Source organism: Scyliorhinus torazame, chromosome 5 (genome assembly GCF_047496885.1).
Source record: "Scyliorhinus torazame isolate Kashiwa2021f chromosome 5, sScyTor2.1, whole genome shotgun sequence".
Taxonomy (NCBI): domain Eukaryota; kingdom Metazoa; phylum Chordata; class Chondrichthyes; order Carcharhiniformes; family Scyliorhinidae; genus Scyliorhinus; species Scyliorhinus torazame.
Genome location: NC_092711.1, coordinates 83,157,438 through 83,171,772, shown reverse-complemented (window position 1 = coordinate 83,171,772; position 14,335 = coordinate 83,157,438). Strand labels below are relative to the sequence as shown.

Below are 14,335 nucleotides of genomic sequence, written 5' to 3'. Positions count from 1 at the left end.
GTGGATTTGCCATGATAAATTGCCCTTAGTGTCCAAAATTGCCCTTAGTGTTGGGTGGGGTTATGGGGATAGGGTGGAGGTGTTGACCTTGGGTCGGGTGCTCTTTCCAAGAGCCGGTGCAGACTCGATGGGCCGGATGGCCTACTTCTGCACTGTAAATTCTATGATATTAATGGAAATTAATAAAATTTGTTCAGAATTACAAATTTACTCTTGTGTTCAGGTGAGGAAGGAGCAGCGCTCCGAAAGCTAGTGACATCGAAACAAACCTGTTGGACTTTAACCTGGTGTTGTAAAACTTCTTACTATCCTTCCTTAGATACGGGGACCAAAACTGCTCACAACATTCCAAATGGGATGTGTCCCGAGCCTTATACATCAGAAGTGCATCCCTGCCCTTGTTTTCTAGCCCACTCAACATGAATGCCAACATGCATTTTCCTTTAAAACTGCCAATTGAACCTCCATGTTAACCGTAAGAATTTAAAAGCAAATTACTGCGGAGGCTGGGATCTGAAACGAAAGAGAAAATGCTGGAAAATCTCAGCAGGTCTGGCAGCATCTGTAGGGAGAGAAAACAGCACAGGTTTCGAGTCCAATGACTCTTTGGCAAACCATAGAGAAACCTGAACTAGAACTCCTAAGTCCTTTTGTGCTTCTGATTTGCTGAGCCTTTTCCCAATAGAAAAATAGTCTATGTCCCTATTTTTCCAACCAAAGTGCACAACCTCAATCTCACACCTTTCTACGTTGCATTCCATCTGCCAATTCTTTGCCCACTTTCTTAGCCCGTCCAGGTCCTTCTGCAGCCTCCCTACCTCCTCAACACAACCTGCCCCTCTACATACCTTTGTATCATCTGAAAACTTAGCAACAGTGCCCTCAGTTCAATAAAAATAAAAATCTTTATTAGTGTCACAAGTAGGCTCACATTAACACATGAAGTTATGGTGAAAATCTTCTAGTCGCCATAGTACAGCACCTGTTCAGGTACACTGAGGGATAATTCAGAATATCCAATTCACCTAACAGGACATCTTTCGGAACTTGCGAGTGGAAACCGGAGCACCCGGAGGAAACCCACGCAGACATGCGGGGAATGTGCAGACTCCGCACAGACAGTGACCCAAGCCGGGAATTGAAACCGGTTCCCTGGCGCTGTGAAGCAACAGTGCTAACCACTGTGCTGCCATGTCGCCTGTTCATTTATCTAGATCATTAATGCATACTATGAATAGCTGTGGTTCTAACACTGACCCTCCTTGAAAAATACCCCTGTATCCACACTCTCTACCTTCTGTCGTCATCCAATTCTCTCTCTATGCCAGTATCTTTCCCATAACACCATGGGCTCTTATCTTATTTAACAGCCTCCGGTATCATATTGTCAAAGGCCCTTTGGAAATCCCAATTGATCACGTCCACTGGTTCTCCTTTGTCGAACTTCCTTGTTACCTCCTCAAATAATTCTAATTGATTTGTGAGGCATGATCTCCCATTGGAGAATCCATGCTGACTCAATCCTATTTTATTATGCATTTCTCAATACTCCGAAATCTCATCCCTAATTTTTAATAATAATAAATGTAGAGTATCAATTCTTTCTTTCCAATTGAGCGGCAATTTAGCTTGGCCAATTCACCGACCCTGCACATCTCTTTGGTTTATAGGGGTGAGACCCATACAGAAATGGGGAGAATGAGCAAACTCCACATGGACTGTAACCCGGGGCCAGGATCGAACACGGGTCCTTGGTGCCGTGAGACAGCAGTGCTAACCATTGCGCCACAGTGGTTCCCTCACTCTCATCCTTAATAATATACTCTAAAATCTTACCAACAACCGAACTCAAGCTAACCAGCCTATAATATCCTGTCTCCTGCCTCCCTCCCTTCTCAAACAGGGGTGTTACATTAACCATTTTCCAATCCTCTGGGACCGTCCCTATCGCCAGTTAATCCTGAAAGTTTGCCACCAATGCCTCCACAATGTCCTCAGCGATCTATTTTAGAACCCTGGGCAGTAGTCCATCCGGTGCGTGTGAATTATCCACTTTCAGACCTTTCAGTTTCCCCAGCACCTTCTCTTTAGTGATGGCCCCTTCATTTTCCCCTGTCCCCTGACTGCTGAAGATCTGGTATCCCACTGGTGTTTTCCACTGTAAAGAAAAATGCAAAGTACCTATTCAGTTCCCCTGACATTTCTTTGTTCCCTATTACTACATCTGCAGCCTCAGTGGTCCATTCTTGCCTCGCTTCTACCTTTTATGTATCGGAAAAAATCTCTCAGCAATATTATTATATGTTATTAGCCAGTTTACACTCATATTTAATCTCCGCACCCCCCTTATTGATTTTTAGTTGTCCTCTGCTTGCTTTGAAAAGCTTCCCAATCCTCTGGCTTCCCAATAATCTTCGCCACATTGCATGCTTTTTCGTTTGCTTTCATGCTGTCATTGAATTCCTTCGTCAGCCATGTTTCCTCCGCTTTAGGATTAATTTATGTTGTCCTTGCTAATAATCCCCCCAAACTCCTCTCATTGCTGTTCAACTGTCTTCCCTGCTTGGCTCATTTTCCAATCAACTCTGGTCAGCTCCTCCCTCATAACTTCGTAGTTACCTTTAATCATCTGATTCCAACTTCTCCCTCTCAAACCGGAGGGTAGATTCTATCATATTGTGGGCACTGTCCCGAAAGGTTCCTTCACCTTAAGTTCCCTAATAAAATCCGCCTCATTACATAATGCCAAATCCAGAATTCCTTGTTCCCTAGTAGGTTCTGTCTCAAGCTACTCCAAAAAACCATCTATTTCACATTGCAAAATTCCTTTCCTTGGGATCCGCTACCAACCTGATTTTCCCCAATCCAACTGCATATTGAAGTCCCCCATGATTATTGTAATATTGCCTTTCTTACATGCATTTTCTGTCTCCTGATTTATTTTCTGCCCCACATTCCGATTCCTGCTCGGGGACCTGAACAAAACACCCTACAGGGTATTTTTTCCTTTGCGATTCCTCAACGCCACCCACAGAGATTCTATACCTTCTGACCCTATATTGCTTCTTGCTACTGAGTTAATTTCATTCCATACTAACAATGTAACCTGATCCTTCTGCCCGTCTCCCTATCCTTTCGTTTGGACACCTATCCTTGTATATTTAGATCCCAGCTCTGATCCCCTTGTAGCCACGTCTCTGTGATGTCCACAACACCGGAGCAGCTAATTTCAATGTGCGCAGTGAGTTCATTTACCTTATTCCATATGATGCACACATTTAGGTACAACGCCCTCTGTCCTGCGTTGACCACCCCCTTCTCACCTTGTCCTCTTTTCTGCTGTGCCCGAAGTTGGATACCTGCCACTTTTGTACATATTCTTCCACAGCCCATTTAATCGCATGAACATCAATTTTGCTCACTTTTCAAATATGACACGGACATTAAGACAATGGTCCCAGACCTCTCCATTTCCTGCGCCCATCAAAATTCCAAGGGCAGATTTAGTAACGCTCTTCTTGTCTAAAATATCGCGTCAAATTCTCGCAAGTCAGGTACAGCACGCGGATGTGTACAGAGAAAAGCTTCCTGCACACTGACCCAGCAAACACTCTCAGGCCAAATACATTACAGGATTCGATCAAAAATAACGCTTCCTGAAACTTGTCCCATTTTACACTCCCAGGGCACCAACAGTAAAGATTTAGTTACCGAGCAAACTGCCATTGACAATCTCCCCTCGAACACGCGGACAGGTACAGTACAGAGGAAAGCACTCTTCGCAACATCCGCTATCTAACATGTGAAGGACAGGTAAAGCACATGTAAGGAACATAGTAAAGCTTCCTCTTTGCCGCACCATCAGATACTTGCAGGGCAGGAAAATCGCGGGGTTATGTAGAGAGTTCAGTTCCCCATACTCCGTCCCATTAATTGGTGTATAAAACACAGGAATTATTTGTGTGTTTGTACAGGATTTTGGTGTGAAAATGTCCACACACACACAAACACACAGAAAAAGACAACATATGTCTTCATATATATAATCTCAACCCTGTAAGGGTGAGCATAACACTCAGCCCTATATTGATCAACATTAATCTTGGGCCGACCATTCAATCGACCATATCTCGTATTGTGCGAATCTATACCGGGAATCAGTAATCACTGCATTAGACCGTATCTCGGATTTCGGTAATCTAGACCCTGTAGCATTAATTACCACATAGAATATGACTCACTTTGTATTAATCTCGACCCTGCATTAGCAAATAGTGCATTAGACCCCTGTCTAAATTTACATTAATCTAGACCCCCCGCGCACCCCCCCCCCCCCCCCCCCCCGCCCTCCCCGCCATCAGTAATCACTGAACCCGGTTCTGACTCAGTTTATATTAATCTAGACCCTGTATCAGCAATTAGTGCATTATACCCCTGTCTAAATCTACCTTAATGTAGACCCCTTCCCCCACCAGTAATCACTGACCTCGGCCCTGTCTCAGTTCAAATTAATGTCGACCCTGTATGATTAATTACTGCACTAGTCCCTGTTTCAGTTTAGATATATTTTAGGATTTGTGGCATTACATAGAAACATAGAGACATAATCAATAGGTGCGGGAGTAGGCCATTCGGCCCCCTCTTCTATTCATTATGATCACATGGCTGATCATCCAACTAAACATACTGTTCTCGCTTTCCCTCCATATCCTATGATCCATATAGCTACAAGAGCTATATATAATTCCTTCTTGTAACGATACACTGCTTTGGCCTCAACTGCTTCCTGTGATCGAGATTTTCTCCCCATCTCAGTCCTAAATGGTATGCCCGATATCCTTAGACTGTGCCCCTTATTCTGGACTTCCCTCCATTAATCATTGCTGCACACCCTATCTCAATTATTATGAATGGACACCCTGCAATCGTAACCACTGCATTAGCACACTTTCCCAGTTATAATGAATCCCGGTCTGTCGGTATACACTGCACTACACCGTCTCCACTTGTATTAATCAACCCCCAGTTTTAGTAATTCCTGTACACCTCCGGCTCTGTTTATTTAATGCCAGGTCTGTGCCTGTAAATGTTGCGCTACAGATTGTTTTAGTTACTACTGTGCGAGACAATGCCATTATTAAGAGTGCAATGGGTTGCATTTCATTTATTACCGCGCTCCCCCATAGCTCGGTTTGAAATAAAATAGGTCCTTTCTCACTTCTCTCTAAATTATACCCTCTCAGAGTTTATATCTTTTGATATTATAACAGTTATTAAGGCACTAGATCATGTGCCCCCTGTAATTTACTCTACTTGAGTTTTTACTGTAGTTAAACTACGTCTTTAGTTATATTTTATGACACATTGTGTTCCGCAGTATTACAGTGAGCCCTGCTTCAATTATCACTTAACCGTGTAACATCATTTGTTACCCTAGGTCTTGTCTTTGTAATGATTGTACTGGCCATATTTCGTTTTACCTTTGTATCTGTGTATGTAATGCTATCTGCAGTTAAACCTTTGAATAAGAAGGACCATGTTTCTATACAAACTACAAGGGCAGCACGGTAGCATTGTGGATAGCACAATTGCTTCACAGCTCCAGGGTCCCAGGTTCGATTCCGGCTTTGGTCACTGTCTGTGCGGAGTCTGCACATCCTCCCCGTGTGTGCGTGGGTTTCCTCCAGGTGCTCCGGTTTCCTCCCACAGTCCAAAGATGTGCAGGTTAGGTGGATTGGCCATGATAAATTGCCCTTAGTGTCCAAAATTGCCCTTAGTGTTGGGTGGGGTTATGGGTTATGGGGATAGGGTGGAGGTGTTGACCTTGGGTAGGGTGCTCTTTCCAAGAGCCGGTGCAGACTCGATGGGCCGAATGGCCTCCTTCTACACTGTACATTCTATGATAATCTATGATCCTTTCTGAGTTATGACTGCAAGAGATTGTGTTTACTACTTTTTAAAATAAATTTAGAGTACCAATTATTATTATTTTTTCAATTAAGGGGCAAGTTAGTGTGGCCAATCCACATACCCTGCACATCTTTGGATTGTGGGGATGAAACCCACTCAGACATGGGGAGAATGTGCAAATTCCACATGGACAGTGACCCAGGGCCAGGATTCGAACCCGAGTCCTCAGTGCCATAGGCAGCAGTGCTAACCACTGTGCCACATGCCGCCTGTGTTTTCTACTTTATCCAATAGGTGCAGTCACGTTCAGAAATGCACTGAGCCACTTCCGCTTGCGGCTATGCCGAGGTAGGTCGCACGTTTGGCAGCTCCCGCCAGGAACGGACTTTCGGGCTCTTTAGAGGGGCCCCAACGGCAATTGTTCGACGGCTCCCAGTGTGGGAATGTGACAGTAAGGTTCCCCCGGCACTGTATGGATTGGACCAGGAGTGGAGCGGTTAAGACAGTGATTTTGGTGCAGCAGAAACTGCGAGGGAGGAGAAGCAAGATGGCGGCGGATGGAGACCAAGCAGCATGGGCGCAGTGGCCGCAGGAGCAGCAGGAGTTCCTCAAATGCTGCTTTGTGGAGCTGAAGGCAGAAATGCTGGCGCCAATGAAGGCGTTGATTGAGAAGCTGGCGGAGACCCAGAAGGCCCAAGGGGCGGCGATCCGGGACGTGCGGCAAAAAGCCTCGGAGAATGAGGACGAGATCTTGGGCCTGGCGGTGAAGGTGGAGGCGCACGAGGCACTGCACAAGAGATGGGCGGAAAGATTTGAGGACCTGGAGAATAGGTCGAGGAGGAAGAATCTTCGGATTCTGGGTCTCACTGAAGGAGTGGAGGGGTCGGATGCCGGGGCATATGTGGTCATGATGATCAATTTACTTATGGGTGCGGGAGTTTTCCCGAGGCCCCTGGAGATGGATGGGGCTCATCGGGTCCTGGCAAGTAGATCCAAAGCCAACGAGCCGCCAAGGGCTGTAGTGGTGAGGTTCCACCGCTTTATGGACAGAGAGTGCGTCCTGAGATGGGCCAAAAATGAACGGAGCAGCAGGTGGGAGAACACGGAGATCCGAATCTACCAGGACTGGAGTGCGGAGGTGGTTAAGAAGAGGGCTGGTTTCAACGGGCTAAGGCGGTGCTCCATCGGAAGGGGGTGAAGTTTGGGATGCTGCAGCCAGCACGATTGTGGGTCACGTTCCAAGATCGGCACCACTATTGTGAGATGCCTGATGAGGCGTGGAACTTTATCCAGTCTGAAAAGTTGGACTCGAACTGAGGGTTTGACACGGGGGGGGGGGGGGGGGGGGGTTGGGGGGGGGGGGGGGTTTACGGTGTTTACTGCGTTTTGGAAATGTTCTTTTTGTTTTGGTGCTGGATGGGGATGGATGAATGGATTTGATGTGGGGGCTGTGTGAGAGCGTGGGCGTTGGTGTTGGAGGGGCAGGGCCCCGCGGAGGAAGAGGGGGGTGGAGGCCCGGGGTTGGGGAGATGGGGTAAGCCCGCAAAAATGAGCTGCGCCAAAGGGGGCGGGGCCAGCTCAGACGGGAAGCGCGGGCTTTTTCCGCGCTAGGGAAGGAAGGGGGCGGGGCCGGGAGGAAGGGCGGTGCTGGAGAGGAGCACACACTGATTGCCAAGGGGAGGTGGGGGGATTCTCACCCTGGGGACCCGATGGATTGGCTGGAGAGGCCGGGGTCAGCAGGAGTCAGCTGACTTACGGGAGAGTCATGGGGGGAGCAAAATGGCTATATGAGGATCTAGCGGGGGGCGGGGGGGGGGTGAACTGGGTTCTTGCTACATTGGCCAAAGGGCAAGCTGGAAGGAGTAGAGGTAGTCGGGGCGGGGGTCCGCCGCCTGGGAGACTGGAGGGTGCGGGAGGCGGGGGCACCTGGCTGGCCTAAAAAAGGAGATGGCTAGTCGGCAGGGGGGGGGGGGGGCGAGTAGCCCCCTGATCCGGCTGATAACTTGGAATGTGAGGGGCCTGAATGGGCCGGTCAAGAGGGCCCGGGTGTTCACGCACTTAAAGGGACTGAAGGCAGACGTGTTTATGGTCCAGGCGATGCATCTGAAGGTGGCAGATCAGGTTAGGCTGAGAAAGGGATGGGTACGGCAGGTCTTTCATTCAGGGCTGGATGCGAAGAACAGAGGGGTTGCAATACTGGTGGGGAAGCGGGTGTCGTTCGAGGCACTGAATTTTGTGGTGGATAATGAAGGTCGATATGTGATGGTGAGTTGTACGTTGCAGGTGATGCAGGTGGTACTGGTGAATGTATATGCCCCGAATTAGGTTGATGCCGGATTTATGAAACGCATGCTGGGTCGGATTCCGGATCTGGAAGTAGGAAGCTTGTTAATGGGGGTGGGGGAGGGGGGACTTCAACACAGTGCTGGACCCAGCACTGGACCGTTCTAGGTCCAGGACTTGTAAGAGGCTGGCTGCGGCCAAGGTGCTCAGGGGGTTTATGGACCAGATGGGGGGAGTGGATCCATGGAGGTTTGCCAGGGAATTTTCCTTTTTTTCCCACGTCCATAAAGCCTACTCCCGGATAGATTTCTTCATCTTCAGTAGGGCGCTAATCCCGAAAGTGGTGGGAACGGAATATTCAGCCATAGCCATCTTGGATCACGCCCCGCATTGGGCAGAACTGGAGTTGGGAGAGGAGAGGGACCAGCGCCCATTGTGGCGCCGCGGTGTGGGAATGTTGGCGGATGAGGGGGGGGTTCGGGGGTGTATTGAAAGACACTTGGAGGCCAACGACAATGGGGAGGTGCAGGTGGGGGTAGTCTGGAAGGCGTTGAAGGTGGTGGTCAGGGGAGAGCTAATCTCCATTAGGGCCCACAGGGAGAAGAGAGAGAGGAGGGAGAGGGAGAGGTTGGTGGGGGAGACTTTCAGGGGGGACAGGAGCTTTGCAGAGGCCCCCGAGGAGGGGCTACTTAGGGAGTGACAGAACCTCCAGACGGAATTCGACCTGATGACTACGGGGAAAGCAGAGACACAGTGGAGGAAAGCGCAAGGGGCGGCGTATGAGTATGGGGAGAAGGCGAGTCGGATGCTGGCACATCAGCTTCGTAAGAGTGTGGCAGCGAGGGAGATTAGTGGACTTCGGGATAGAGGGGGGAATACGGTGCGGAGTGCAGTGAGAATAAACAAGGTATTTAGTGACTTCTATGGGGATCTGTACAGATCTGAGCCCCCGGCGGGGGAGGAGGGGATTCGATGGTTCCTAGATCAGCTGAGGTTCCCGAGGGTAGAGGAGGAGCAGGTGGTCAGGCTGGGGGCACCGATTGGGCTGGAGTAGCTGGTTAAATAATTGGGGAGCATACAGGCGGGGAAGGCCCCAGGGCCGGATGGGTTCCCGGTTGCATTCGACAGGAAATACGTGGACCTGCTGGACCCGTTGCTAGTGAAAACTTTTAATGAGGCGAGGGAGGAGGGGACCCTGCCCCCGACAATGTCCAGGGTGCTGATTTCTTTGATTTTGAAGCGAGACAAGGATCCATTGCAATGTGGGTCGACCGACCTCGCTCCTCAATGTTGACGCTAAGTTGCTGGCGAAGGTTCTGGCTACGAGAATTGAGGACTGTGTCCCGGGGGTGATTCATGAGGACCAGACGGGATTTGTGAAGGGTAGGTAGCTGAATACTAATATGCGGAGGCTCCTCAATGTGATTATGATGCCCTCGGTGGAGGGGGAAGCAGAGGTAGTGGCTGCTATGGACGCGGAGAAGGCCTTTGATCGGGTGGAGTGGGAGCATCTTTGGGAAGTGTTGCAGAGGTTTGGTTTCGGGAGGGGTCCATAAGTTGGGTCAGGCTACTATATAGAGCCCCTGTGGCGAGTGTGGCTATGAACCGGCGGAGGTCGGATGAATTTCGACTGTAGCGGGGACGCGGCAGGGGTGTCCCATATCCCCCTTGTTGTTTGAACTGGCAATTGAGCCACTGGCCATGGCACTGACGGAATCCAGGAAATGGAGGGGATTGGTTCCGGGGGAGAGGAACACCGGGTGTTGTTGTATGCTGATGACCTGTTGTTGTATGTTGCGGACCCAGTGGAGGGGATGGCGGAGGTCACGCGGATCCTTAGGGAGTTTGGGGACTTTTCGGGGTATAAACTCAACGTAAGGAAGAGTGAGTTCTTTGTGGTGCATCCAGGGGACCAGGAAGGGGGATAGACGAGCTACCACTGAAGAGGGCGGAAAGGAGCTTTCGGTACCTGGGGATCCAGGTAGCTAGGAGTTGGGGGGCCCTGCACAAGCTCAATTTGACGCGGTTCGTGGAGCAGATGGAGGAGGATTTAAAAAGATGGGATATGCTGCCACTGTCACTAGCGGGTAGGGTGCAGTCAATCAAAATGACGTTCCTTCCGAGGTTTCACTTTGTGCTCCACTGACTTCCCATTTTGATCCCCAAGGCCTTTTTCAAATGGGTAAGCAGGAGCTTCATGGGATTCGTGTGGGCGAATAAGACCCCGAGGGTGAAGAGAGTGTTTCTGGAGCGTAGCAGGGACAGGGGGGTCTGGAGCTGCCGAATCTATGTGGCTATTATTGGGCAGCCAATGTGGCGATGATCTGTAAGTGGGTAATGGAGGGAGAGGGTGCAGCGTGGAAAAGTCTAGAGATGGCGTCCTGTGTGGGCATGAGCCTGAGGACGCTGGTGATGGCACCGCTGTCACTCCCGCCAACAAGGTACACCACGAGTCCAGTGGTGGCGGCGACGCTGATGATCTGGGGGCAGTGGAGGCGGCACCGGGGCGAGGTGGGAGCCTCGGGTTGGTCCCCGATTCGGGAGAATCGTTGGTTCATCCCGGGAAGGATGGATGGGGGGTTTCGGAACTGGCATCGGTCAGGGATTAAAAGAATGGGGGACCTGTTCATCGATGGGACGTTTGCGAGCCTGTGGGCCACTGGAGGAGAAATTTGGGCTACCCCCGGAGAACGCTTTCAGGTAAGTGCAAGTTTGTGAGGTGGCAGGTGAAGGAATTCCCGCTGCTTCCAACACGTAGGATTCAGGACAGGGTGATTTCAGGTGTATGGGTTGGAGAAGGCAAGGTTTTGGTAATTTACCAAGAGCTGCAGGAGGAGTTAAAGGGCAAGTGGGAGGAGGAGCTTGGGGAGGAGATAGATGAGGGTCTGTGGGCTGATGCCCTGAGTAGGGTTAATTCTTCCTCCAAGGTTGAGTAGGTTCTTTGGGGTGGAGGACAGATGTGTGAGGTGCTCCGGAAGCCCAACAAATCACGCCCATATGTTCTGGGCATGCCCGGCGGTGGATGGGTTTTGGAGGGGTTTTGCGAGGACTATGTCGAAGCTGGTGAATACCCGGGTCAAGCCGAGCTGGGGGTTAGCAGTATTTGGGGTATTGAACAAGCCGAGACTGCAGGAGGCGAAAGAGTCCGGCATTCTGGCCTTTGCATCCCTGATAGCCCGGTGGAGGATTTTGTTACTGTGGAAAGATGCGAAGCTTGCCTTGCAAGGGTCTGTGCAAGGGTTTTTCAGGCGGTGGCAACCGTTCCTAGACTATCTCGCTGAGCGTTAGGAGGAGGTCAGCAGCAGCAACCCGGGCGAGGGGGGGGGGGGGTGGACGGGGGGAGGGGAGATTTCTTTTGGGGTGGCCAGATGGTGGGGGATGAATGTAATGCGAAATGAATCCCAGGTCCCGGTTATAGATGGATAATCATCCCCCACCATCTGGCCTGCGAAATCCTACCAACTGTCCTGGCTTGACACAATTCACACCTCTTTAACCTGGGGTTACCCAATGTCTGGATCTGTAAAGATTTAATCACCTCGTATTCCAAGCATTGTCTGGCACCTTTGAATCTGTCTTTGTATATGTTTCTGGAACATACCTCTTCATTCACCTGAGGAAGGAGCAACGCTCCGAAAGCTAGTGACATCGAAAGAAACCTGTTGGACTTTAACCTGGTGTTGTAAGACTGTGCTCACCCCAGTCCAACGCCGGCATCTCCACATCATGATATTATTGTGTCAGATTCTGTTTCATTCACGGCTGAAGTCTTCTGTGTCTCATTTTATATTACAAACGGTCCTACCTCACAGCATAATGTACCTGATGTTTTTTCATTGGTTACCGCACAATCAAAATCCTGGGAGTTATCATTTGTTTTTTTAAATTTAGAGTACCCAATTTATTTTTTCCAATTAAGGGGCAATTTATTGATGCCAATCCACCTAGCCTGGACATCTTTGGGTTGTGGGGGTGAAACCCACACAGACACGGGGAGAATGTGCAAACTCCGCACCGACAGTGACCCAGAGCCGGGATCGAACCTGAGAGCTTGGCGCCATGAGGCAGCTGTGCTGCCCTCTGGGAGTTATCATTGACCGGAAACTGGACGAGTCAGACAAATGACGTGGTTGCCAGAGCAGTCCAACGTTTAGGAATCCTGGAGCGAGTAACTGACTTCCTGATTGCCCAAAGCCTGTCCATCGTCTGCAAAGCAAAATTCAGGAGTGTAATGGAATATTCTCCACTTGTCCAGAGTGCAGCTTCAACAAACCTCAAGAAGCTTTACACCATCCAGGACAAAGCAGTCCGCTTGACTGGTGCCATCCACAGAATTTACTGTAGGAACAAATCAAGGTTCCATAATCAGCACCTACCACACCCCACGGTAACAAGCATCAACAAGGACAAGAGCAGCAGATACCTTGGAACACCTGGAGGTTCATGTCCAAGTCATTCACCATCTTGACTCGGAAATATATCATCATTCCTTCACTGTGGCTGGGTAAAAATACTGAAATTCTCTCGCTAATAGCAGTATGGGTGTAACTGCATGTCAGGGACTGCAGCGAGTCAAGAAGGCAGCCCACCACCACCTTCTGAATGGCAACTAGGAATGGGCCATAATTCCTGACCCAACCAGCGATGCCATATCGCGCAAATGGATGAAAGAAATAACGGTTGTCTAATAGATAGATAGATAGATAGATAGATGGACAGATAGAAAGATAGATAGATGGATGGATAGATAGATAGATAGTTGGTAGGTAGGTAGATAGTTAGATAGATAGGTATCTAGATAGATAGATAGGTGGATAGATTGATGGATTGATAGATGGATGGATAGTTAGTAGGTAGGTAGATAGATAGATAGATAGGTAGGTAGGTAAATAGATAGATAGATAGATAGATAGAAAGATAAATAGATTTTTAAAAAATTATTAAACGTTTTCATAAAATATCAATAACAAAATGAGAAAAAGAAGTACAAAACACAGTCCAGAGAAGCAACCCTCCATACCCCCCTCCCCCCCTGTACATAAATAATAAATTAACATTAACACCCCAACTTACACAACTGGTATATACAACCCCTCAGACCCTTCGGTGTAAATAACAAAACAGTAATTAAGTAACCCCCCCCCCCCACTCTCCGAGCTGCTGCTGCCATTGACCAATGTCTATTGTTCTGCCAGAAAGTCTACGAACGGTTGCCACCGCCTAAAGAACCCTTGTAGCGACCCTCTGAAGGCGAATTTCACACGCTCCAATTTAATGAACGCCGCCATATCGCTGATCCAGGATTCCACGCTTGGGGGCCTCACATCCTTCCACTGAAGAAGATTCCTTTGCCGGGCTACCAGGGATACAAAGGCCTGAATACCGGCCTCGTTCGCCTCCTGCACTCCCGGCACCTCTGCCACCCCAAATATTGCGAGCCCCCAGCCCGGTTTGACCCTGGATCCTACTACCCTCGACACCGTCCTCGCTACGCCCTTCCAAAATTCCTCCAGCGCTGGGCATGCCCAGAACATATGGGTGTGATTTGCTGGGCTCCCTGAGCACCTAACATACCTATTCTCACCCCAAAAAAACCGGCTCATCCTTGTCCCGGTCATGTGTGCCCTGTGCAGCACCTTAAACTGTATGAGGCTGAGCCTCACGCATGATGAGGAAGAGTTCACCCTCCCCAGGGCATCTGCCCACGTCCCTTCCTCAATCTCCTCTCCCAACTCCTCCTCCCACTTACCTTTTGCCTCCACCACCGAGGCCTCCTCCTCCTCCTGCATCACCTGATAAGTTTCCGAGATCTTCCCCACTCCCCCCCCCCCCCCGAGAGCACCCTGTCCTGTACTGTGTGTGGCAGTAGCCGTGGGAATTCCACCATCTGCTGCTTGGCAAACGCCCTTACCTGTAAGTACCTGAAGCTGTTCCCAGGGGCGAGCCCGTACTTCTCCTCCAGCTCACCCAGACTCGCGAACTTCCCGTCCACAAACAGGTCCCCCAACGTACGTGTCCCTGTCCTGTGTCACCCCAAAAACTCTCCATCTGTTCTTCCTGGGGCGAACCGGTGGTTGCCCCCTATTGGGGTCCATGCCGAGGCCCCAACATCCCCCCCTGTGCCGTCTCCACTGACCCAAAT

General features: G+C 49.7%; 1 protein-coding gene across 1 annotated transcript in view; it reads right to left on the bottom strand.

The window, feature by feature from the left end:
* Positions 1 to 14,335, bottom strand: part of LOC140418681 (uncharacterized) — a 403,178-nt gene that overhangs the window by 78,544 nt on the left and 310,299 nt on the right. The window lies entirely within an intron of this gene.